A 26,006-nucleotide genomic window follows, 5' to 3' on the forward strand; every position below is an offset into this window, starting at 1 on the left:
CTTTTCACAGGGAAAGGTATTTATACTACATTAATAAGACAGCGCCGCTGCCGAATGGATTGGTGTGTGATCACCATTCGGTAGTGCCCAGATTCAAAACTCCAGGCACGGAACACAAAACGAAAGAAAAATGTTGATTTATGGCTCGTCGGACAATGGCAAACCTTCTGGCATATAAAAATCATCTGCTGTCCCGAGTCGGTATAAAACTGTAGGTCCCTCCGCATGTGGTAAAACTGCACGGCACACACCACAAATAGGAGGAAGAGCTTGGCCAAACACCCTATACATTTACAATCACAATCTGAGATCTTATTTTTTTTATCAAACTCCGTAATTAAATTGAGCCTGAATTTCGACACATTTTTTTAATAATTTCCACGCTCTTGTTAAGCGTGAAGCGATACATGATAAAATGACAAGCCCTGCCGAATATTTTGAGAGCTGAATGTCATTGTTTATTGTTAGAAGGAGAACGGAATTCATATTTCTGTTCACTAGACATTTCACTAAACACATCTACCGAATATATAAAATTTGATTACGCTCCCACTTAAACACTTTTCTACTTCGTGAAACTCATTCCAATATTTTTACTCACCTTCGATCTCTAAATGTGCTTCAATATGTTTGGAGTTCGCTTCTGCTTCCATATTCCACAGTGTCCCAGTATTCATAAAATTAGAGACCAAAATCCGTATTAATAGCTATCTGCCAATGAGAGTACTCATGTCGAATAAAATTTCTAAAATCTACTCCGTGTTTCGAGCTATAACTCGGGGTTAAATCGTCATTTTGAAATTATTTACATTACTCCAACCCTCATCCGCTTGTTCCCAAATGGTACTTTTAAAGTAATACAAATATTTCTTAAAATAAGAGCTATAAGTGATACTTGCACTCACACACGCACACATTAATATATGCTCCCCCCATGTGGCAAGAGCAAATGAATGTCAAAAATCAATTACAACTTAAACAGTCAAGTATTATAAAATCAAACAGCCAAAGCAAAAAATTCAGCTAAACCAATCCAACTCAACTGAACTCAACCCAACCAGCAGTAGAGTCATCCAACTAAACAACAACAATCTGACCGAGGTATTCCATTCCACAGACAAACAAACATATCGCACATCGCACCTGTGCAACATTGATAGACTTGTGGCAGCAACAATGATACAACTTGTATAGCTTGAATGGTAAGCGGAGAAATCGAGGCGACGGTTTGTTAGACAACTAAATCGGAAGGCGGGCGAAAGCAATTCCGAATTCGTTACGACGAATTGGTAGTGACTCCAATTGTAGTGGTTGCTATTTTTTTGTTGTTGGCATATATAAACATACTTTTGTTAAACTACTGTCTGTGCTTTGCCACAATTGAAAATTGAAATTGTAACCATGGGTCGGGTGCCATTGCCGGTGCCGCCGTCGATGCCGTTGGCACTAACAATGTTGTTGGTGTTCATGTCAGTAGCATTGTCGCGTGTTGATGCCGATGTTGCATGCAAAGCAACAAAATGTGGGGGGTAGACAGGCATGCGAAATAAGCACTGCGCGTTTGTGCATATGTATGTAGGTTTAATATGTATATGTATATGTAAGTACAGATGTTTGTGCTATTTTACGAAGGAAATGTGTGAAATTGAAAAAAGGAATACCATCAATGGCAATGACGAGAATATGAAGGAAAAGAAAGTGAAGCAAACTCGAGTGTTTAAATATTTGCACACACACGCAAACACGCAGACACCACCTGAGTGTGCATTTGAGTGGCTGAGGGTAAGCGGAAGGAACTGCTTAGAAGCTACATATATTGTATACCAGTTGGTGCAAGAAAAGCTGTATGTGTGTCTGCGTTGTTACTCCCCACCCAATGAAGTGGAAACCATAAAATTTTAAAACTTTCGATTTTAGCAACATTTTCGCCAGCAGGTAACGAAAACTCTGACAAACTCGCCGCCATTGGTTTGACTTCGAAAGTAAGACAGACAATTTACGACAATTTTTAGTGCTACTTAAATGTAAATGTATATTGATCCTTTCGCAAAGCACACATATACACACATAATTATGTACATATATGTAGGAATGTGTATATATGTATATATTGAATATATAAATATATATACAGTTCTTCTATTGGAATATTCAAACTCAACCGGAGCAAGTGATTGCTGCTGTTGTTATTGAGGGCGGAAATGGGCGTTTTCTTGGCGAATACTTTCTTAGAAACACCGACTACGAAAATATTTGCAAATTGTAGGCAAACACTTCGAGCAAGCGGCAAGTGTAGAAGGAATGGAGAACAACAGATTTTGGGTGGTGAATTTGCTAATAAACGTATTTGGACTCAACCAGTGAGTTAAGTTCATTTAACTAGAAGGCGATGCGCGTAAAAATAAAAGTTAACGCTTTGCACGCTCGCTTAATTTTGCTAGCAATAGTCAAGGAGTGTAGGCAAATTTAAAAAGTATTTTGGGTTTTATAACTCTTTTAGACACAAAATGTGATCACAAGTAAGCAGTACATTTTTGTTAATTTTATTGCCGTCTCGTATTTATACGAGTATTTGCTATTTGCCTAGGAAAAGGTAAGTTTTTCATTGGTACGTTGTTTATGGCTTTCGAAATGGAAACAGAGTTATTGGTTCTGAAGTGAGAGTGCGGTTAGAGCAACGCTACAAAAGTGTGTATATTTCAACAAGTTCGTATTTATTTAAGTAATGAATTTGGTAAGACTCTATAAGTTGTATATATTAGTTATATAATAAAACGTATATAATTTAATGTTATGGCCAAGAATTTAGCTTTATTATAAAGATAAGGGTTTGCCATTATGTTTTAAAAATGATTTCGGGCAAGTGGCCGCCGCGGCTGGCTCGAATAAATTCCAGCCGAGAGGCCCAATTTTCGACCACTTTTTGCAGCAATAACGCGCCGAATATTCTCTTCCAAGACGTCAGTCGTCTCGAGCTTATCTGCGTAGACAAGCGACTTCACATAGCCCCACAAGAAATAGTCCAGCGGTGTTATATCGCACGATCTTGGAGGCCACGCCACAGGTCCACGGCGCGAGATAATGCGCTCACCAAAAGTTTCCTTCAATAAATCGATTGTTGCGTTGGCTGTATGGCATGTAGCGCCGTCTTGTTGGAACCAAAGGTCGTCCACATCAACATCGTCCAATTCAGGCACGAAAAAGTCATTAATCGTGGCTCTATAGCGCTCTCCATTGACTGTAACATTATGGCCGGCTTCATTTTTAAAGAAATATGGACCAATGATTCCCTCTGCCCATAGAGCACACCAAACAGTGACTTTTTGAGGATGTAACGGCGTCTCAGCAATGGCTTGTGAATTAATATATGTTCACTCCAAATGCGACAATTTCGCTTATTGACATACCCATTCAACCAAAAGTGAGCTTCATCGCTGAACAAAATTTTCTTGTGAAAATCGGGATCGGTGGCCATCTCGTTTTGGGCCCATTCACCGAACGTGCGACGCGCTTGATGGTCGTTCGGCTTCAATTCTTGCACGAGCTGGATTTTGTAAGCCCGCAAACCAAGATCCTTCCGCAAAATCTTCCATAAAGTGGATGGGCACATCTCCAATTGCTGCGCGCGATGGCGGATGGACTCATTCGGGTCTTCTTCGATACTCTGCTCCACAGCAGCAATAGCGTCTTCGGTGCGCACTGTGCGACGTCTCTGAGGATGCGTATTAATCACTAGAGCAAACGTGGTGCGAAACCGATCCATGGTTAATCGAATTAGTGACTCTGATGGACGATTATGTCGACCGACGCATCGCGCGAACCGAACCATTATTTTCGTAATAAATTTGCACGATTTGCAAACGTTGTTCAGGTGTAAGTCTATTCATTATGAAATGGCAAACCAAACTGAGCATAAATCAAGTGACAGCTGTCAAAAAGACCATCTACGAAAAAGTAGTGCCAACTTGAAAACCTAAAGCTTTACAATGAATTTTAAACTCCTAAATTTTGTTTAATGCTCAAACTCTGACATTGACCACTATTGGGTAAACGAAGTCTTTTAAAAGTTTGCTGAGTTTGCAAAAGATTTGCTTCTTCGGGAGTGTGAAATATTTTTTGTGTCACACAAGCAATTTATGATTTCGCGATTTGGTATATAAGACGTCTTTCAAAAGTTATGCCTAGATGTCAGTAGTGAATAATTCTTAGGCGGTACCTTAGTTTTAAGTCATCTTTGACAATTCTCAAGTATACAAAAATATAATTTTACACGATAGAGCAACGCAATAAAATTATTGAAATTTTGTATGAAAATAGTCGATCTTTACGAACAACATGTCGAAAATTCATGTTTTTTTTTTCGAGGAAATAATCATCCGAATAAGTCCACATACAACGCCCGAAAATTCTACCAGAAAGTTCGGCGGCTTACAGAAGGTTTTAGGACCGGGGCGTTTTCCTGTAAGAACAAAGACGGCGATCTGGTGACTGACATCCCGAGCAATCTTAAATTATGGAACATTTCTCGAACCTGCTAAACAGTGATAGCTGCGCATGTCACAGAGAATGTGAAGATCTCGATACCCCAATCGTCGACGACGGAATTGACGTTCCGCTACCCGACCATGACGAGGTGAGAATAGCGAGATAACGTGTCTAAAGAACAACAAAGCCGCGGGCGCCGACGGACTACCGGCTGAGTTATTCAAACATGGCGGCGAGGAGCTGGTAAGGTGCATGCATCAGCTTCTATGCAAAATATGGTCGGATGAAAGCATGCCTGCCGATTGGAATTTAAGTGTGCTCTGCCCAATCCATAAGAAGGGTGATCCTGCAATCTGTGCCAATTACCGCTGGATTAGTCTTCTAAATATCGCCTATAAGGTTCTAGCGAGCGTATTATGTGAAAGGCTGAATCCCACCGTCAACCAACTGATTGGACCTTATCAGTGTGGCTTTAGACCTGGAAAGTCTGTCATCGACCAAATATTTACAATACGCCAAATCTTGGAAAAGACCCATGAAAGCAGAATCGACACACACCATCTTCTCGTCGACTTCAAAGCTGCATTCAAAAGTACGAAAATGAGTTACTTGTATGCCGCAATGTCTGAATTTGGTATCCGCACAAAAATAATACGGCTATGCAAGATGACGTTGTTCAACACCAGCAGCGTCGTCAGAATTGGGAAGGATCTCTACGAGTCGTTTGTTACCAAACGAGGTTTCAGACAGAGTGACTCGATGTCGTTTGACTTCTTTAACCTGATGTTGGAGAGCATCGTACGAGCCAGGACTTAATCGCTCAGGCACAATATTTTATAAGAGCGTACAATTACTGGCGTATGCCGATTGTATTGACATCATCGGCCTTAACAACCGCGCTGTTAGTTCTGCCTTCTCCAAACTGGGTCTGGTGGTGAACGAGGACAAAACGAAGTACCTCCTGTCATCAAACAAACAGTCGGCGCACTCGCATATCGGCACCCACGTCGCTGTTGACAGTTATGATGTCGAGGCTGTAAAGGACTTCGTATACTTAGGAACCAGCATTAATACCGATAACAATGTCAGCCTTGAAATCCAACGTAGAATCTCTCTTGCCAACAGGTGCTACTTTGGATTAAGTAGGCAACTGAGAACAAAAGTCCTTTCTCGACGAACAAAACTAACACTCTACAAGGCTCTCCTAACGTATGGCGCAGAAGCGTGGACGATGACAACATCCGATGAAGCGACGCTTGGAGTGTTCGAGAGAGAGACTCTGCGTAAGATTTTTGGACCTTTACACGTTGGCAATGGCGAATATCGCCGATGGAACGATGAGCTGTATGAGCCTTACGACGACATAGACATAGTGCAGCGAATAAAGATCCAGCTGTTGGGTTGGCTGGGTCATGTCGTTCGAATGGATACAAACGCGCCGGCTCTGAAAGTATTCGATGCGGTACCAGCTGGTGGTAGTAGAGGAAGAGGAAGACCTCCTTTGCGTTGGAAAGCCTCCTCTGCGTTGGAAAGATCAGGCGAAGAAGGACTTGGCTTCAATTGGTGTGTCCAATTGGCGCCGGTTATCACAAGAAAGAAACGACGCGCTTTGTTAAACTCGCCCAAAACCTCTCACGCGGTTATAGCGCCAATCAAGTTGAAGAAAATTATTTTCGGTCCCTGAGCGTTTTTTTATATGAATACGTTGAAGCTATAGCCAAGCAACTTGTGTTAAGATGCTCGAGTGATCCGACAGCCGGCGCTATTTAGTTAGTTATGCTGCAGAACCCTGCAACTCCCTACACTGATGCAAAAGCTGGATTTTGGTGACAAAATATGTAAAAATATGTATATCTGTAAAACATAGCATGTAACTAAAACAAAAAGAAAATGCTACTGTATTTTTAAGCTGAAACTATCTTCACCATTTTGCTCTTGATCTGACTTTCTCAAGTTTTCCCAAGAGATGTATATTAAACTAATTCTTAAGTTTGGTTCTCATTTACTATAATCCACTTGTTATTACTTTCTTACTTTTTCTTTACTTTCGTATGTGTATATATATATACAAAAATATATGCAATATAGCCCTGAATATGTACTTAAGTACGCCAGCAACATCCTTTAATAGCTCGTTTAAGTTTTCATAGCAAAAGTTGAAAAACCTCATCGCTTACAGGAAGCTTAAAGCGCACATAAATTCACAAAATGGTATTAAGAGGAAACATCATCGAGCGGATAAATATAGCTAAGCCATGTAGCTGCACTTAACTTTTTACGAGTTCACTTTGTGCAACTCACCTGATACAACTTTTGCTAACGCTAAAAGACTAGTTGGGCTTAGAGCTTTGAAAATCCAACGTAAAAAGCAATAAAGTTAAGTAAGCAAATAAAAATAAAAGCGAATGGAAAATAGTTATGAAAATAAGTGACATATGAATATTCTTGTACAAGCAGTAACCCTCCAACGAATTACCAAAGACAAGAAAATAATATTGCAAACTTTAAACTCAACAAGCAATAAAACCGAAAGTTATGGAGGGGGATTCGTGTTAGTTATAAATTTAAAAACTTTGTATTCAAGCCATTGTAAACTATTTTTAAACAGAGACATATACATTTTTGCGTTTAGTATCTTTAATGCACTTCAATATTACTCTTTCCCGCGTATGAGGATTGCTATCTGGGTTTTGAATTACACAAATACAAAATAATATTTATTATCGAAAATGCCTTTAATTCTTTTCAAAATATATCCATGAACATGAATACACTTTTGCAAGCGTTTGAATACATTTTTGCCGCACTTCTTCGCTTTCGATTAGATTAGATTCTAAATGAGGTTTGCACTTCGACCGTATAGACTTGTTTGCCCTCAACACATCACAGTACCGCATCCAGATCCAGTTCCCTAATTAAACTCAGCACATAGTTGCATGTGATTGAGCGTATGTGCGATTCTTCTGGCTGCAATTGGCCAAGATGTATGAACCTTCTCTGCGCTATAGCGCTGCATTCCAGGAGAAGGTGCATTGGAGTCTCGTGAGATTGATTGCAGAAACGAAAATAGTCCATAGATCAAATCCGGAAAATGTGCAGATGACTTCGCAGCCTGCAGTGGCCTGTGAGAACGCCCGTGAGCATTCTCAGTTTATCCTTGGGGAGGGTTATGAGTTTTTTAAACCAGTATTTAGTGGAACCCTCCCAGTAGAGATTTCGCCTGGCGTAGACCCATAGTTTGGTGCCATCAATCCTCCCTTAGCCCTGGTTCTTCACTGCTCAGCTTGATGGTGTGTGGTACCATAGAAGGGAAGGAGTCGGGTCGTATTAAAGACGAGGCCGCAGCCTCTCTCGCCAATGCGTCCGCTATTTCGTTCCCAGTTGAGCCCTTTTGTCTTAGAACCCAAATTAGTCAGATGGAATGGTGCGGCCGCCGTAGTCGAATGGGCTGGTGCGTGACTACCATTCGGAATTAACAGAGAGAACGTTGGTTCGAATCTCTGTATAAGTTTATCTCTTCACATAGACAAATTCCAGCGCCTATGCCTTCTGGGTTCTTCGAGCCATCTGGGGTCTTCGAGCCATCTTTGTATCAGTGCAGAGTACACTCTTGGAGTTTCTTTTCAAATTCAGGTCTACTCCCCTTTTACTTATTGTGCAGTTCAATTCTGAACTCTCTAATCACATGAAACAAAACATGATGTTTGAACGCAGCAACAACCCCTTTTTCAGAAGCTGGAAAACCTAAGCTTTGCATTTTATTTGTTTCAATGAATACAAACAGAAATAATTGGGCGCCAAATAAGTGCTTTGCACTGAATGGCCCATCAAATCGATGTTATGAATAGTCAAATGACGTGATGTGTGAGAGCTTGCATTGACGTAGTAGGCTGGGCAATGATTCATTTCCTACAAATAGTTTTGATGGTTTAGCACATACAATTTTCAATTTTCTATTACTCTAATGACGCGTCTTGTTATTTCGAGCGAGCTTAGGTTTGGAAGTACTTCGTGTGCGAGCAACTTTTGTTCAATCTAGCTGGCCTTATAGTATAAGTATAGTTAGGCTTCGGGTTCATTCGCATATACCCACAATCTCTTCTGTCGCCTGTCACAATCTCTTAGACAATTTGCGATGTACCGCGATTGTGTAGCTGAACAGTCTCAAATCTCGAGTCCTGCTTTTCTTAGCCAAGCAAAGACTCGAAAAAAAAAACAGAAACAGCAATATCCACACACCATGAGAACGGTTACGTCTCTTATGTCAATAGGTTTATTATTATTTAATTTAATAAAATATTACAAAAAAAACTCTAGCATAAAAATAGACTTATCGAGGGAGAAAAATAAAATTGACTAATATTCTTGCATTTTTTACAAGTTCTAATTAACCATAAAGTTAAGTAGCTAAAAAATTTAAAGCTCTCCCATAAACCGATAAGTAAAGCGCCTACGAAGCAAAGCAAATAATGAGTAAATGCATAGAAATCAACATATATTTACTTACTTTGGTGCGACAACAAATTGAACATAAGTACGTAAAAATCAACGCCCGTAATGGCTAGACTCTGCTGCAGCAGTTACATGACCAGTGGTGACAGTTTATGAGCTACTTAACTTCATCCTGCCCCCCTATTTTTCATGTGCATAGGCTGCATTTTTCTTGTACGTTTCACTAAGCCCTTCACGTTCATTGCTAAGAAGGACCACCTTCTCCAACCGAGTACGATCATATTCAGCTTATTAAGCAAATTCCCTAATAATGAAGGCTGGCATTATTGACGACACCTCCGGGAGGGGAGGCAGTCAATCAGGCCATAAGCATAAGCGGATTTTCTCAAAAATAGGTTTCCTAGTTATTACATACACATACATATGTATATTTACTTACGTAAAGACGTGGGTGTGAAAAACGTTTGATCGCAATTGGAAAAGCCCCAAAGGTAAGCGGATTTAAATTTCAATTGCTTTTGTCGCAACAAATCAGAGAATCTGTTCAGCAGTTAATATTAGTATTGGGTATGCAGAGAGATGTAAAAGTTGATTGACTTTTCATATAAATATATACGAAAATTCAATTCACTAAATTCAATTTTTACAGCTCCAAACAATAACAAAATATAAAGACCTAATAAAATAAACACAATTCAATAAAATGCATCAGAACAAAATTTTTTTTGACTATACGAGGTGTGGCTTTCAGAAAATAGACAGTGCATGTATTGACTATTAAAAAAAATTCAGAAAATACCATGGAAATAAACATTATTTTCAAATTTACAATGGAAAAAGTCAAAAGCTTCCAAATATCGCCAAATATCAGTCAGTTCATAAGTTCGGGCGTTTTTTAAAGGTGGTTTTAATATTAATAAAAAAGATGTTTGTAGTAAATGTCAAAGAGATATGCAAGTGCTAACAAGAGCAAATAATTTACTATAAGTACTGTGCTCGAAAGGTTTCGCTTGTTATAAGAAGTGACGCTTTAGTTTCGTCTTTTAAATTCGCTTGCTTAAAATATTTTCATATGTTTTGATTTGTTGCTACTTTTCGTTTGAGGTTAATCAAACTTTCAAAGTCGAGGTTTTATATTCAATAGATACTAGATAATGAGAAGAATAAGTAATAAAAATTTTGATTAAATTGGCCCTGTGAGCTTAGATGGAAGGTTCTATCACATCCGCCATATAGTCTAGACTCTACAACTTACAACAGTCGGTTACCACCTCTCCAACCACATGTAAAGTTTTCTTGATGGAGCAAAAGTAGTCTCAAGAGAGGCTTGTGAAAATGAACTGGACCAGCTTTTTACGATGGTGAAGTTCTTCAAAAATGGTATAATGAAAATGCCTTCAAAATTTGCAAAAGTTATCGAACAAAATGGCGCATATTTCTCATAAATTGGATAGTATTATGTTATATCCAAATAAAGCGGAAAATTCTCAGTGCAAAATTAATTAATTATAATGATGAATGAATAATACACTGCTGGTCTTAGGTTAGACGCACCATCGTTTTTTTTAAACAAAATCAATTATTTAGTATCATGCTTGTTCTAATTGTCCAAAATGCTTTTCTTATCAAAGTGCGAATCTTGTTCGAAAAAAAAAAAATGCTGACAGCTGGTTGATTGGCGAAAAAATAACTGTACACTCGGAGATTATAGAAATTTCTATGGCAATCACACGTGTTTTCGGTTGGTCATTTCATTAGACGCAGCTTAAATTTCTTCGTATTTCGTGGACAAGTGTAAACTTTCATATTGAAAAAATATCAAAAATAAACTAATAAAGTGTTTTCGAGCTACATTTGAAGAAAATTATGAGCTTATTGGAACGTCAAAAAGTAGACTTTATTCACTCCCAAGGACTGTCCAATCGGAACACTGCCAAACAAATAAATCGCAGCTCCAGAACTGTTGACAGATATTTGAAGGATCCAGAGGCATATGGAAATAACTTCAAAGGGGAAAAAGGCACTATCAAAACAAGCAGTACGCCAAATTGTTAGAATTGCTTCGAATTCGACTAAATCTGCTGCTAAGATCAAGGAATTGGCTGGAGTAAAAGCAAGCCTATCAACTGTTCAGCGTACGATCAGAAATGCAGAACACCTAGACGCTTCAGGTGAAAAAAACCCCTTTGAATGCAATACGCAAAGAAAACCGGCTTCAATTTGCGAAAGAATACATGACGTGGACTATTCAATCTGACACTCGACTAAATGATTGGCGTTCAGTTGTATATACTGATGAAAAACGTTTTAATTTAGATGGCCCTGATGGATTTCAATATTATTATCACAATTTGCGGAAAGATGAGCTATATTTAAGTCGCCACCATAGCCGAGAATGGGAATAATGGTGTGGTTTTATGGAACAATTGACTTGATTTTTATCGATCAAAAGATGAACGGCGATCGCTTCAAAACATTGCTGGAGTCCGTATTTCCAAAATTAAAAGATCTCTTTGGACCAATTCCTTGGATTTTTCAACAAGACAATGCTCCTATTCATAACTCTCGAGTAGGAAAATCTTTTATTTCGAGTCAAAACGTTAATATCATGACCTGGCCACCATATTCTCCAGACCTTAACGTAATTGAAAAGATAAGGAAACATTAACTGCAGATATTAAACGTGCTTGGAGCGAGATTTCCTTGAACTACATAGATTCCTTGTATCATTCTATGAAGGACCGGATTTATGAAGTTATTACTAACAACGGAGGCAGTACTCATTACTGAAATTATAATTATTTTTTATTTCAAATAAATCAAATAGTAATTTAAGTTAAAATCCAAATACTTTTCTTATACAAATTAAAAAGCCAAAGTGCGTCTATTCTAATGACCAAGAAAAATTAGCCTTATTTTGAGTAGCTTTAAGAAAATGTTTGAAAAACACAATTTTGTTAAATATGTATAATCATTTGAATATTATATTTAAAGTATCATTAAATAAGAAATGTTTTTGCATATCAACTTCTTTTCTATCGTACTTTAATAAATAAATATGAATCAAAGTTGTATGCAACTAAACATGCGTCTAACCTAAGACCAGCAGTGTAATTAGAGCCAACCGAAATTCGGCTTTGGTGCAACCAAAAAAGAAACCGAATTTCGATTGAAATTTCATTAAACATTTTTGTTCAAAAATTGTATACACTTTTAATTTTTGTGTCACTTCTTGAATTCTGGAATCAAAGCACACCATTTTAATTTTTTTTTATTTATTTTTTTAATTTATTTAAAATATCACTTGCCCCCCATCGCTTGTGTCTAACGGACAATATTTTAGTGCTGCAAGCCAGCTCTATACCAGTAGACGGCGATGCTAGTAAGGTGAAAATACCGACAAGCTACTGTTTTTATGTTCCACTATAAAATTCTCCAGCTAGGATATAAGTAAATAATTAGTACAAGGAAGTATACAAGGTGGCGCAAAATTAATCACCCTATCAAAAGATTTATAATTCTTGTAAATAGCGTCGGACGTTAATCGTACTGGACACTTATGAGCAAAATAAAGGTTTCCAGCATTCAAAATAATGTTTTTTATTTAGGAAAAAGTTAGTCAAAAACAAATTTGGATGATTAATTTTGCGCCACATGAGCACAAATTAATGTGATTGAGACTTATTTGGTTTTTTACTTTTTTATTAATAGAAGTACTGAATTTTTAAAAAATTATTGTTTGTTTATTATGTGGACCCTTTCGCTTCGACTTTGACGGAAAGTAGCCGGAATGCGATTCGGTTCCGTGCGGCCTCAAAAATGTATGTTATTTCGTTCTCTGTGTATTAGCAAAATATGAAATAGACTACTTATGTTTTAAATTGAATGTATTTTTACATAAATACAAAATATGCATAAATGCAAATATGACCAGAGTTTTGCATTTTGTGCAACTACTTGTGAATTTGTTTGTGCACTAAAGTCTTAATAATTACTTACATACATAAATTTATTTTCACCTCATTTCAAATACTATTCATCCCTTGAAATTCCGAAATATTTTCATGCCAACAAATGTAACTAAAATGATTTATTTCTCTTGTTTCATTTTCAGGTATGTAACCTTTACAGAAATTCCTCAACCATAACAATGAATTTACAGGTTTGATATTTATAACATTCTATTCATAATTTACCGCAAAATATTTGGAAAAGGAAATATGCCTAAGCCACCAGTGTCTGAGTTTACTAATGTGCAATAATTAAGATCCACAAAGCCACTAAAAATAACTTCCACGCCCGCTGCTTACTTAAAGTCATTGGCGGAGAAGAATGGAAATGTCAAGTTCAACACTAGCAAACACAAATCACTTTTAGAACTGTTGCCATTGCGAAGTTTGAAATAACCCACACCCTGCAAGCAAGCCAGCGCTTCTTAGCAGCACTAATTGACGCACTCTCTGACACAGCCAAGCAGAGGTAACAGCAGTTCGCATAGGCGCGTTAACGACAATTGGATTGCTGAATGTAGAAGCTGGCTAGCGGAGTTGGCCGACGGTCCGTGCTGCAAGCAGGCAGGCTGACGTAGCAGAAAATAATAAATGTCCCCATTAACAGCACCTTCCCATTGTCAGGAATTTGTTATGATTTATATGCACTGCTGAGGCGGCAAAATAACAAGGGAAAAATTAAAAAAATAAAAGAAAAAACAGAAAAATAATAGAACAACTCGTATTCAGACACAGCGTATTTTGAAACAAAAGCTGTTTTTGTTGATGTGGCTTTGTTGCTAGGCGTATGTGGTGATAAGTCAGCAATACGGCAAAGGTAGAAAAATAAGTAGCCTGCTCACTTCCTGACTACAGCTAGAAAAGTGTAAATGTGAGTGCTAAGTATACGATACATACATAGTAGCTGTAAGAGAATCCACTGCTAGGGAATCCACAATTTCCAAATGGTACTGTTCTCGTGAGTTTGGAGCCATGACTAGTTCGCATAAGTATTTCATTTTCCATATAAGCAACTAACAAATTTCACAAATCAAGAACCTAAAATTAATAATCTGCTTAATTTAATTATTTTTTTTGTATCTTCTGATTTTTGATAATACAGCTCGAGACAATTCGGGAGGGCAAATTTGATGTTGCCGAATTAGGTAGCTGGTGTGTATGAGCTTTTGTATGTGTGGATTCTCTGTATTTAGCACTGACTTTAATCTTCAACAAGGCGTTTTCATTCTCATTTCATTTTTATTTAAGTCCATGATTACAAAAACCTTGCAGACTAGATATATATCTTTACCCAAAGGCAACTCTTACGTGAATGAGTAGTAGGGCGCAATTCTCGAATGAAAAAGAAATCTTGGCATAGCAAAATCTAGATAGAGTAGTCTGTAGATAATATTTAACTCAGCAAAAACACTCCTAATAGGGAAAGTAGTTTAATTGAGGTTAGGTTAGATTAAGTTAATCCGGCTGCCATTACCGATACCAGATGAAGACTGACCTATATTAAAATTTAAAGTCGAATGTCAATACGTTTAGCAAATCCAAGCAGCGCTGGGAGATCAATTCTTGAGATAACCTCCAGACCCTCAAACCGTGAGCTCCCAACCATTTCGAGCGCGTTTTTGATAATGCCGGACAAAGATACAAAGGGTGCTTTGCTGTTAAATGGATAGTGAAATCGTAAAGTTTTGCGAGTAACATTGACGTCAATCATCAGTTCAAGAACTGCAGGGACAATCGACAGAACCACAAATAATAGCAAAAACAAACATCAAGGACTGAAGTACATCTGTTGGCAAGGAACCCCAGATTTGATGAGCATGCACTGAGCGCTGCATGGGTGGTGTAGATCAGAGAAATGATCGTTGTACCCTTTCAACCCTATTTGTATGAGGTAGCCATTTAGGTCCATTGCTTTTTAAGATATCATTGAAGTTTTCAACTTTAGTCATTGTTTACTCTACGCCGACGATCTAAAGAAGAAATTTTACGAATTGCCTAAATCTGCAGAATGATATCAGCTCCTTATTTCGTGGTCGACCAATAATAAATTATCGCTAAACTTTGGTTTTCACTTTATATTTGGCCAATTAAGTTCAATTACACGTATGACGCCCATGCTGGCCCGAATAGCTCTAATGCGGTTAGAGCCTTAGGAGCTTATCTCGACTCAAGGTAAATGTTTTGATTGCCATAGAGAATACGTGATTTCTGCTTTCAACTCTAAGCTCGTATTTATCAAACGGAATACCCAAGAATTTATTAAGTCGCTGACACTAAAAAGTATATTTTCATGCCTAGTAAGATACATAGGTTTTTGAGTATGAAAGCTTTTTTTAGTAGAGTAGTGGAGAGTGGGGAGTAGTGGAGATATTAAAAAAATGAGTAATTTTGCTCCTCCTGCATGGGTATATAATCTCTGTTGTCGAATTTTGAATTTACTGAGCCTTTCAAGCAGAAGAAAAATTCATGGCTACACTTTTATAAAGGGCATCGCGGATAATAGAGTGGATTAACATTTTGTAACTCCATGAGACAGATTTTTGTACCTATATTTTTCCAATATTATTATATGGTCTCTAATTTGTAAGATTCCTGTAAAATTACCCAAAAACAGAAAGAACAATAAATCAGTGAACACAGTAAATTCAACACACGGTTTCTTACAGCCAAATAAAGATTTTTTTATGTATAGAATGAGACTTGGAGATGGAATTTCTTATAAATATCGTTTTTTTTTCGGTCGGAACACCTTCTATGGATCCATGCCTCACTGTTTTTTAATCGTTTTTTTTTTTCTTCTTTTCGTCTGCTTATGCAATTCATCTGCGATAGGTGCGCTGCACCGTGCCTGTTTCTCTTTCTAACTGTGCAACTTGGCTCATGAACAAGATTTTGATCTCTGCTTGTGAACATGACTACATTTACGATTGAGGAATGCGCCGATGTCCTAAAAAATGTGTTACGGACTGTGGGAAGGAGTTTCGTTGGTTCACATTTGAGCGGTTCCGTGTCAAGAGATTCAAGTATTTTGGAAGTTGTGATAAATTTTTTTCGAAAATGGGTTATTTGTAAGTTTGGGAATAATAAGAAGTAAAATGGAAAAATTAAAAAAAAAAAAAGAATAATATTGTAATTTAAAGATTTACTCAGTGTTAAACTTTTTGGTATAGAGATTTTTTAGGTGAAATATAACTTCATGAGAAAAAACAATGTAAAATGTACATTTAACAAAAAATTTTTTTCGGGGAAAACTAAATTTTTTATTAAAAATTTATGCGGAATTTCTTTTTTATTGTGATTTTCGAAAAACACGCCCACTCAAATTGTTTTAATTTCTTTTATGATGGAATATATTCTGTCAAAAAAGTACCGGGACGCAAAATAATTGTCATCAAAATTTATTCTATCGCCTTCAAAATAGACTCTTCTCGAAACAATACAAATATGCCAACGATTAGTATAGTCATCAAAGTACCTTTTAAATGCGTTTGAAGAGATCTTCTTTAGCTCCTTTAGCAAATTCTCCTTAATGGCCTCTATCGACTCCGAGCGGCGTCCGCGGAGTGGCAATTTAATTTTTGGGCAAAGAAAAAAGTCGCGGGGGCTAAGCCCGGTGAAGACGGTGTTCACAGTATGATATGAGCCTTATGATACGGTGTGTTGTCATGGTGCAAGATCCATGAGTTGTCTTTCCATAAATTGGGCCGTTTCCTACGCATATTCTCTCTCAAACGTCGCATAACTTCCAAGTCATATTCTTTACTTACCGTAAAACCATTTGGAACGAATTCCGATTTTCCGAGTGCACAACACCAAGGCTTTTACTATTGACCTACTTTGACGTTGTTTTTTGGGTTTTGGTTCATATGGATAGCGCTATTAAGCCGCCTGTTGACTGGTTTGCATGTCAAACTCATATACCCACGTCTCATCACCTATTATGATGCGCTGGATAAACGTTGGGTTCGAATTCACTTGCTCAAGCATGTCTTCAGCCACCTTCTTTCGATGAATTTTTTGAAAGAAATTCAACTCTCTTGGATCGAGTCGAGCAGCCACGCATCTCATGCCCAATTGATGGTGTAAAATGTTCCGATTTTATTTGTGAGTCATGATAAGGTCCCGAGGTACCTCCCTGAAACTTAAATTATTTTTTTATAGTTTTCCAGCACCATTTCATTGACTTTGTCGACGTTTTCATCTGTTGAAGAAGTTGATGGGCTACCATATCGGGGAAAATTTTCCACGACTTCTAAGGGAAATTTTATAATTTTTTATTAGTTTTTTTAAAATAAGATTTACTTTTAACAATTTCTTTTCGAGATTTTTTCGTTTTTATAATTTGTGAAAAACGGATTGTTTTCTAAAGCCATGTTCAGTAATCTCTGACTGTTTCATAGTGAGATTCCTATAACTTTTTTAGTTATATTCAAATGAGCGAACCAGTGAAAAAGCAGTAAAAGGTTTTTCCAAAATTTTGAACAAAACAGATTTCTAATAAATTTTTCTTAAAAAACATATTTTCAACATTGTATACCCAAAATTATTAACTTTTTCCAAAATTTCCAATCTACTTCTTATTATAACGAAGCCTACAAATAAACCAATTTCCAGAAAAATGTATGACAATGGCCGAAATACTTGGCTCACTTGACCTCGAATCGCGTATCTGTACGTGTTCTAATATGTTAGCTTGCATAGGTTTTGAAATGTTTATTTTGCCTATTACACACCACTTTCACCTTACTGCGCCTAAAAATAGCTCTCAATTTTTTACTCCTATTCAGTATTCGCAATGCTTTGATTGTATATCAGTGTGCGTATGTGAGCCTCTGTGTGGCTTGATTTGCTGCTCGTTGAGACCTTGTTTAACTACTTGCCTTGTTGCGTAACACTCATCAACGGCGATGGCAACACTTTTAGCACCCGCACTCACCAAACACTTATGCATGTGTGCATGTATTCCTGCATGTGTATGGTATATGCAAGGGTAAGTGTGTGTTCATTTTATACACCATTCACTTAGGCTAAGCCACTCGACCGATTTCGATATCACACAAATCCTAGCTTTGTGCTTATCGGCTCTACTGTTGTAGTATTAGTGTTGTTTTGCTTGCTTGTAGTTGCTGACACTTTGCTTCCATTTATTTAATATGCCAATTTGTGTCACAAATACCACAGCTGCACCATACCACGACCAACGACCCTCTTTATCCCATAACTACTCACCTCAGCTCACCTGCAGTCATTTTTTATTTGCCTAACACCCGTATTTTGTTCTTTACTGCCTGTGCTATGCCTCTTTCGCCCTTAATACCTCTACCATGCAGGTAACTTTCTTTCTGCCAACAATTCACCTACAATATGTCATTTTCGCTTAATAAACGCTTAACGTCTTTTGGGGTTTACCCCACTGTACCTTTGTGCGGTCTGCGTATTTCTCTGAGACTGTAAGCCATTAACAGCTGTGCATGTTTGCCAGAAAAGTATGTAACTATTTGTGTGTATGTTAGTTTGTTCTGTGTTTTACCATAAATCTGCCACTTTAATGTTGACTTTTCTTGTTCAATTGTGATTTTTTATTGTTTCATCGCCATATTGTTCGGAAAGTTTGTCCTTATTTTTCTGAATTTCTTTCATATTTTTTATGACTTCTTTGCCGATTGTTTGCTTTGTTACTCGCATATTAGTTATTGTTGTGGGCATTGCCATTAAATACATATCCAGTATACAAATAAAGTCGCCATTTTCGCCTACTGCATTCGCATTTGAGACTTTTTGCCTCTTAGTCGTCCCGCAGTTTCATATCCGTTTTGGTCATAGCCCTTCGGCTGTCTGGTTGGGACTGTTGCCGCCTTTGCTCTCTTGCTTTTCTTTTCAATAAAGTTGTTAATGTCCGACATAATTTCTTTATATGTTATTTTCGCTGTTGACTGCTGAATATCAAGTCTAGAACAATAACAAAAACCTTCAAAAAAAATCAAGAAACTTCTGTTGAGCCGCAGGAGTTGCCGTTCAAAGTACTGATTTATATCTGGCCACAAATTTATGGTTATGATTTAATGTGTTGAAAGAATATATGATATTTCAATTGTGCAAAATTTTGGCAGACTATTTCCATCCTCTCGGAAGCATGTGTGTACATACACATACACACACATATATACGTACGCTAAGTACCTTATGAAAGATTTGTTGGCATTAAAATTTATAGACTTACTTTGCTATCTAGATAAGAAATGAAGTTTCCAAAGCCATTACACTTACTTGGCCTTAGTCACTAGTTCAAGGCAACTTTTGCCTTTAATAGTTATCTCACTCAAATGAAAATCGTTAATTTTAAAAGCAATAAGCTTGAAAATAAACTAGTGTTATCAGATACAACGACAATCACTTCTAAGGTGAATTGGAATGAAAGTTTCCTTGCTGCATTTGAAGCTGCTTTGATTTAAAATTACACCGTCCAATAATTTTACTAACAATTTTACTCAACACGAATAAGTGCTAATGATTATGGTAAGAGATATATCCAGGATTAACTTTTCCAAAGACAGTACTAGTCAAAAGGGGGTTAAAGTTTAAAAATTTTTAACGAAAATGCAAATAATTTATCAAAAATTTTGTGTATAAAACGACTTCGAATATAATTCTGTCTTCAGATATTTTTAGTAGAATTTAACAAGTAATTTGTATTGTAATTTTTTTCAAAATAGGTGCAATGGAAGTGTATTGAAACGGCAGTTAGAGGGTTAAGACGTTCCACAAAAATGTTAAGCAAAAATTGCACTGTGATTATCAAAAACAGAAAACTTGTATGAGCTGGAGTAAGTGCGCACAAAAGGCCTATCCAAGCTAATAACAAACGACTATGAACATAGAGATTTGTATGTAACGCAAATTTTATGGAACGCAAATTTTTGATTTACTGCAACGCATATGTCGCATTAAAAAACGAGGTTGTCTGTAAAGTCGGTTTACTGAGGATAGTTTAACGTGACAACGTCATAAGAAAATACTGATGGAATGGTTGCATTTTTCAAAATAAAATTTTAATTTTATTTGTTTGATAGATATTTTGTATGGTTATAGAGAAGGAGGTAAATGAAATCGCAATGGAATTGATCAAATTACATTTACACAAACGTGAAAAATGACGAAACAGTTATCAAATTAATGAAAGATATGTTCAATTTCGATTGTGCATCAGACGTTAATAAATCAACACCATTAAGAGGCACCATCATCGATTTGACTTTTTCAAGACATATTACACTCGAAATACCCACTTTCATTTTCTACTTTTCTTATCATTGTCCTATTCTCAACATATGTATGTATATTAGACTATGAAAATTGCACCAAAGTATGTATATGTATGCGTGTTTATATACATATATTAGTATACAACATATCTTATAAGGTATGTGGTAAATGTTACCATATATTTTTTTCCTTCATATATAATAATAAATTAATAATAAAAACATTAAAACAACAGGTATTATTAACAACTAGTCGTCACTAATTATAAATTCGGTATATATATATCATTAACAAAACACAACGCAACATAACATAACATAGCATAACATAACGTAACATACTATAACATAACATAACATAACATAACATAACATAACATAACATAACATAACATAACATAACATAACATAACATAACATAACATAACATAACATAACATAACATAACATAACATAACATAACATAACATAACATAACATAACATAACATAACATAACATAACATAACATAACATAACATAACATAACATAACATAACATAACATAACATAACATAACATAACATAACATAACATAACATAACATAACATAACATAACATAACATAACATAACATAACATAACATAACATAACATAACATAACATAACATAACATAACATAACATAACATAACATAACATAAAATAACATAACATAACATAACATAACATAACATAACATAACATAACATAACATAACATAACATAACATAACATAACATAACGGAACATAACATAACATAACATAACATAACATAACATAACATAACATAACATAACATAACATAACATAACATAACATAACATAACATAACATAACATAACATAACATAACATAACATAACATAACATAACATAACATAACATAACATAACATAACATAACATAACATAACATAACATAACATAACATAACATAACATAACATAACATAACATAACATAACATAACATAACAAAACATACCATAACATAATATAACATAACATAACTTGCTGTTCAAGTAAGGTAACGACGGATGAGCAAGATAACGCCGGATGAGCCGCATTTGTTGGTGCGTGCATCCGGCTACATCGAATCATAGACGTAGTCACGTCACAATGAATTTAAAATATTTTTTGCGAACAAGGGTGGCAATTTAAAAAAATTGTTTTGATCATTTCATCTTTGGTGAGGCCTTATAGCATTGCAAAAAGGAGGTACATAAAAAAGAAAATTCGAAACATTGTTCGATACCATTACGACTAACACGAAACGTCGTTTTCTGTTAATATAAGTAGATCAAAAACAGTACCGAATGCAGCAGCAAAGCTGTGTTACAAACGATTCCCATTTGGTGAAATAGACGTCGAAAATGAGGCACACGAAAGTCAGCGAGCATGCTAGCATTTGTTTTATTGCCCGCCCAGGTATAGAAGATTATCTGCCGCTCGGAGTCTGCTTAAAACTGTAAGTTCCTCCATTTGTGAACGAACAACAAGACGCACACCACAAGTAGAAGAAGGAGCTCTGCCAAACGCCAATTATGCAATAATTATCATCTCTATTATATGCACTTGCATATCAATATATTTAAGATTATCTATCACCTTTTAAAGTAATACTGTTCGACATCACTGCTAACCTCTAGTACATCATCATAGTTAGTTCTCTTGAGGCGCGACTGCACAAGAAAAAGTTGTAGGGGGCGATATAGGGTGGAGATGGCAGTGGTTGAGATGCCTTTCTTTTTGCCAAAAACTCGAAGAATGAATGGCCAGCGTGGTGCAATATTTTGCCATTCCCGCCCAGTCCGCGCCGCATTTAGATACTGCCTGCCTGTAACTGTTCTAGCATGCCATCACAGAACTCTCCAGCTACTGTCTTTAATGCGGCAGCATATTCCTGATGAATAATGCTGCGCATATCGACAGCAGCCAGCAAAATTGCTTTCAGTTATGACTTGTAGATCCTCGCATTCGCTGGCTGCTTACTGCTCACGTCTTGGAATCATACGCAAATATCCAGGTCTCATCTCAATTAAGAATTTCCGAGCTGTTATCGTCTTATTTTTGTTTTTAATTTGATCGCAATACGTTGAGTGTAATAAGTCACTCATTAATGCTTCTAAGAAGTTATTTTTGAAGAAACACCGCATAAATCACAAATCGAAAATGCTATCAACCTTAAACTTGGGCTGCAAATAAAGGAATGAATCCCCATAACTGAATAGCCACAACTAATAGCTCTGTAGTTAAAATAGTGAGACTGTTGTTGATTCTGTATCTTCGATATACCGTCATTCAAAATCAAGGTTCGTCATTTTGCACTGTCACAAAATTGCACTACCACTCTGGTAATTAAAATAGGGGTTTCATTTTCACTATTTTTCAGCGTTTTCACCATCCGCTTATTGCATTAATTATTTAGTGCACTATGCTCAATATTGATAAGTTTTGACTATTTATTTATTCATGTTCTAATTTCAATTATTTTTTTTTATAAAATTATATACTACAACAAAAACCATAAAAAGCCAAGTTTCGAATTTTGTATAAAATTTGTAAAATTCGGAAAATTTTCATCAAAATCAAAAGCTCAGAATTTCTAGAAGAATTTCAGGTATGCGGTTTTGTAGACCATTGTGTTTTAATTTAATAAAGTTTCAACCGGTTAATTTTCGCATCGGGTTAATTTTCTGCAATATTTTTGCAGCCGATTTTAGGTGTTCACTTTATTATATAAAAACAATGGCAAACTGCATTCTTTAGATCTATCTAAAAATTCCGACTAAAAAGTTTGACGTTTTTAATTTTCTAATAATTAAAATTAAATTTGCTACATAGTTTGTAACCATGAAGAGTTTGGTTTTTGTTGTATTATGAATTATATTTTTATAAAAAAATTAGAAAAATTGAATTTAAAAAAAAGTTTGCAATATGTTGCCCTACTATTATTGTGAACTCGGTTGTAGCTGCTTTAACTTGGAAATGCTAATGATTTTATTTCTTTATTTAAGTCAATGGTAACAACTTACTGACTATAACTACGGTGTAAAATAGTGAAAATTTAAGACATAAAAGTAAATAGACAGTTTGCTTAGAAATAATAAGACACAATAAGGGAGGGCTTGGCATAGCAAAATCAAGATCAAGGCTTCTAGGGAGCCCGTTAAACTCTTCAAGTCCTCTTGTAAGAGGGGCGAAATTAAGGTAATTAAATCTGAAAACTTCAACTTAAAATGGATTATAACAGCGAAGTAGATGTAAACAGTCCATGGTGCCAGATAGTCTTCATATAACCGGTGATGTTTTAGCTATTACCTTTTTAAACAGTTGGTTTAAACAGCTGACACGCGTTTCGTGTTTTGTTTCACTGTCGAACATCCTTAGTTTGAATCGTCTTACAAAAGAACAACGCTGGCAAATCATAAAATTTTATTATAAAAATGCTTGTTCTGTTAAGAAAGTTTATCGCGCGCTTCTTCCCTTTCCATCATACCACCAACACGCTTACGTAGAGTGCGAACTGAAGAAAATATCGCAGCTGTATCGGCCAGTGTTAATGATGCCCATCAATTATCGATTCGTCGCCGTTCGCTGCAATTGGGCCTCTGTTACTCAACAACGTGGAAAATTTTGTGAAAGGATTTAGGTGTGAAGCCTTTCAAAATACAGCTGGTGCAAGAATTGAAGCCGAACGACCTACCGCAACGCAGAACTGTTGGTGAACGGGCTCTTGGAAAGTTGGCCGAAGATCCACTGTTTCTATCGAAAACTTGTGTTCAGCGACGAAGCTAATTTTTGCATCAATAGGAACGTAAATAAGCAGAATTGTCGATTTTGGAGTGGAGATCAGCCAGAAGAATTGCAAGAGCTACCAATGTATCCAGAAAAGGTCACAGTTTGGTGCGGTTTATGGGCTGGAGGTATCATTAGACCGTATTTCTTCAAAGATGCTGCGAATAGTAACGTAACTGTGAATGGTGAGCGCTAACGTGAAATGATATCCAACTTTTTTTTGCCCATAATGCAAGAGCTTGACTTGCATGACATGTGATTTCAGCAAGACGGTGCCACATGCCACACAGCACGCGTAACAATGGACTTGTTGAGAGGCGAGTTCTGTGAACATTTTATTTCACGTTCGGGACCTGTCAATTGGCCACCCAGATCGTGCGATATAACGCCTTAAGATTATTTTTTGTGGGGCTATGTTAAAGCTCATGTCTATTCAGACAAGCCTGCTTCAATTAACGCATTGGAAGACAACACTAAATCATTTATATGTGAGACACCGGCCGAAACATTAGAAAGAGTACGCCAAAATTGGACTACCTGTAGGCGGATGGAATATTTGAAGCGCAGTCGCGGTCCACATTTGCATGAAATAATTTTCAAACATTAAATTATACGGACTGTACTATCGATTTAAATAAAAATTTCATGGATTTTTCTGAATTTTACGTGTGTTTTTATGAAAAAGTTTCCTATAACTCTTAAAAAATCACCCTTTATTTGATTTCGGACGAAATTATAACTAGAACAGCTGTGTATGGCCTTGCAATAATTGCTCCGTTGGCTGTTTGGTACGTCAACCAGCTTATTGAGGCAGCTCACTGGTTGAGCTATCAAAATTTAGATTTCCCTTTAGACTATTTCAGATTTATTTAATATTTATTATTCTTCTGTGTCATTAAGTTTTGTACACTCACATTTCTCTTAAGGCTTTGTTTTGCATTCCTTTTTTAAACAATATTCAATACCACAGCGCATTTTTGAAGCTAAGCAAAAACTAAAAAGCGAAATATGCTACCGCTTATATTAAATATATTCCAAGACTAGAGCCATTAGTAGATAAAAGAAACAGAATACACAACTGCAGTATTACCAGCGTGAGAATAAACAAAATTACTGTAAAACATTTAGAGCAAACACAAATTAGACTCCCCCGAAAAAAGGCACACAATTGCAGGAAAAACCTCTTAAACTTACATAGCTTGATACAAAAATGGCGACACTACTTTCATGCAGTGTACAAACTTATTCTCTACTCCTCATACTTAGTTAGCAAATACTCAGTTGACATCCTGTCAAAAGGTGTTCTGCCATGTAGAGTAGAGGATGAAGATTTTCTCAAAAATGACCGGTAGTAGGTAGCACAGCGCCATTGTCGAAAGCTACTGAGAGGAATGAAAAGCAACAATAACATTATCTACCTCTGCTTACTTTGACAGCAGTAACGACGATTTTACGATGTTATTAAGTATGATAATCCCCAGCGTTTTGGTGTAGTGGCAAAAGTTCATTAAAATAACTGCGCTGAAAATAATGCCAAACTCGTTTGTTTACACACATACACAAGCTCATATACATATATAATATATATTTAGATGCATATATACACTGCCTCATGAAAGTACAGGTACTTTGTGACAAATTTTGACCATTTATTTATTTTTTATTTAATTTTAATATTGTAATTTAAAAAAAAATATAGCTAATTAAACTACACAAATTATACAAACCCAAGTTTAAAACTATGTGTAAATTCAAAAAGAAATTCAAAAAAGTTTATAATTTTTTATTTTATCAAAAAAAATTCTACCCATGCAGTTTGTAGGCCACTCAATTTTGTTATAATATAATAAAATGCTAGTTTAAAGTAGCTTAAGAAATGCGTTGATTTTTGACAATTTTTTTTTTCTTGTTTGTTTGTTTTTGTTTTGCTGACAATCTTGTGCATTTTCTCCATATAACGAATGCTCTAATTGTTTTGTGCG

Source organism: Anastrepha ludens, chromosome 2, assembly GCF_028408465.1.
Source record: "Anastrepha ludens isolate Willacy chromosome 2, idAnaLude1.1, whole genome shotgun sequence".
Taxonomy (NCBI): Eukaryota; Metazoa; Arthropoda; class Insecta; order Diptera; family Tephritidae; genus Anastrepha; species Anastrepha ludens.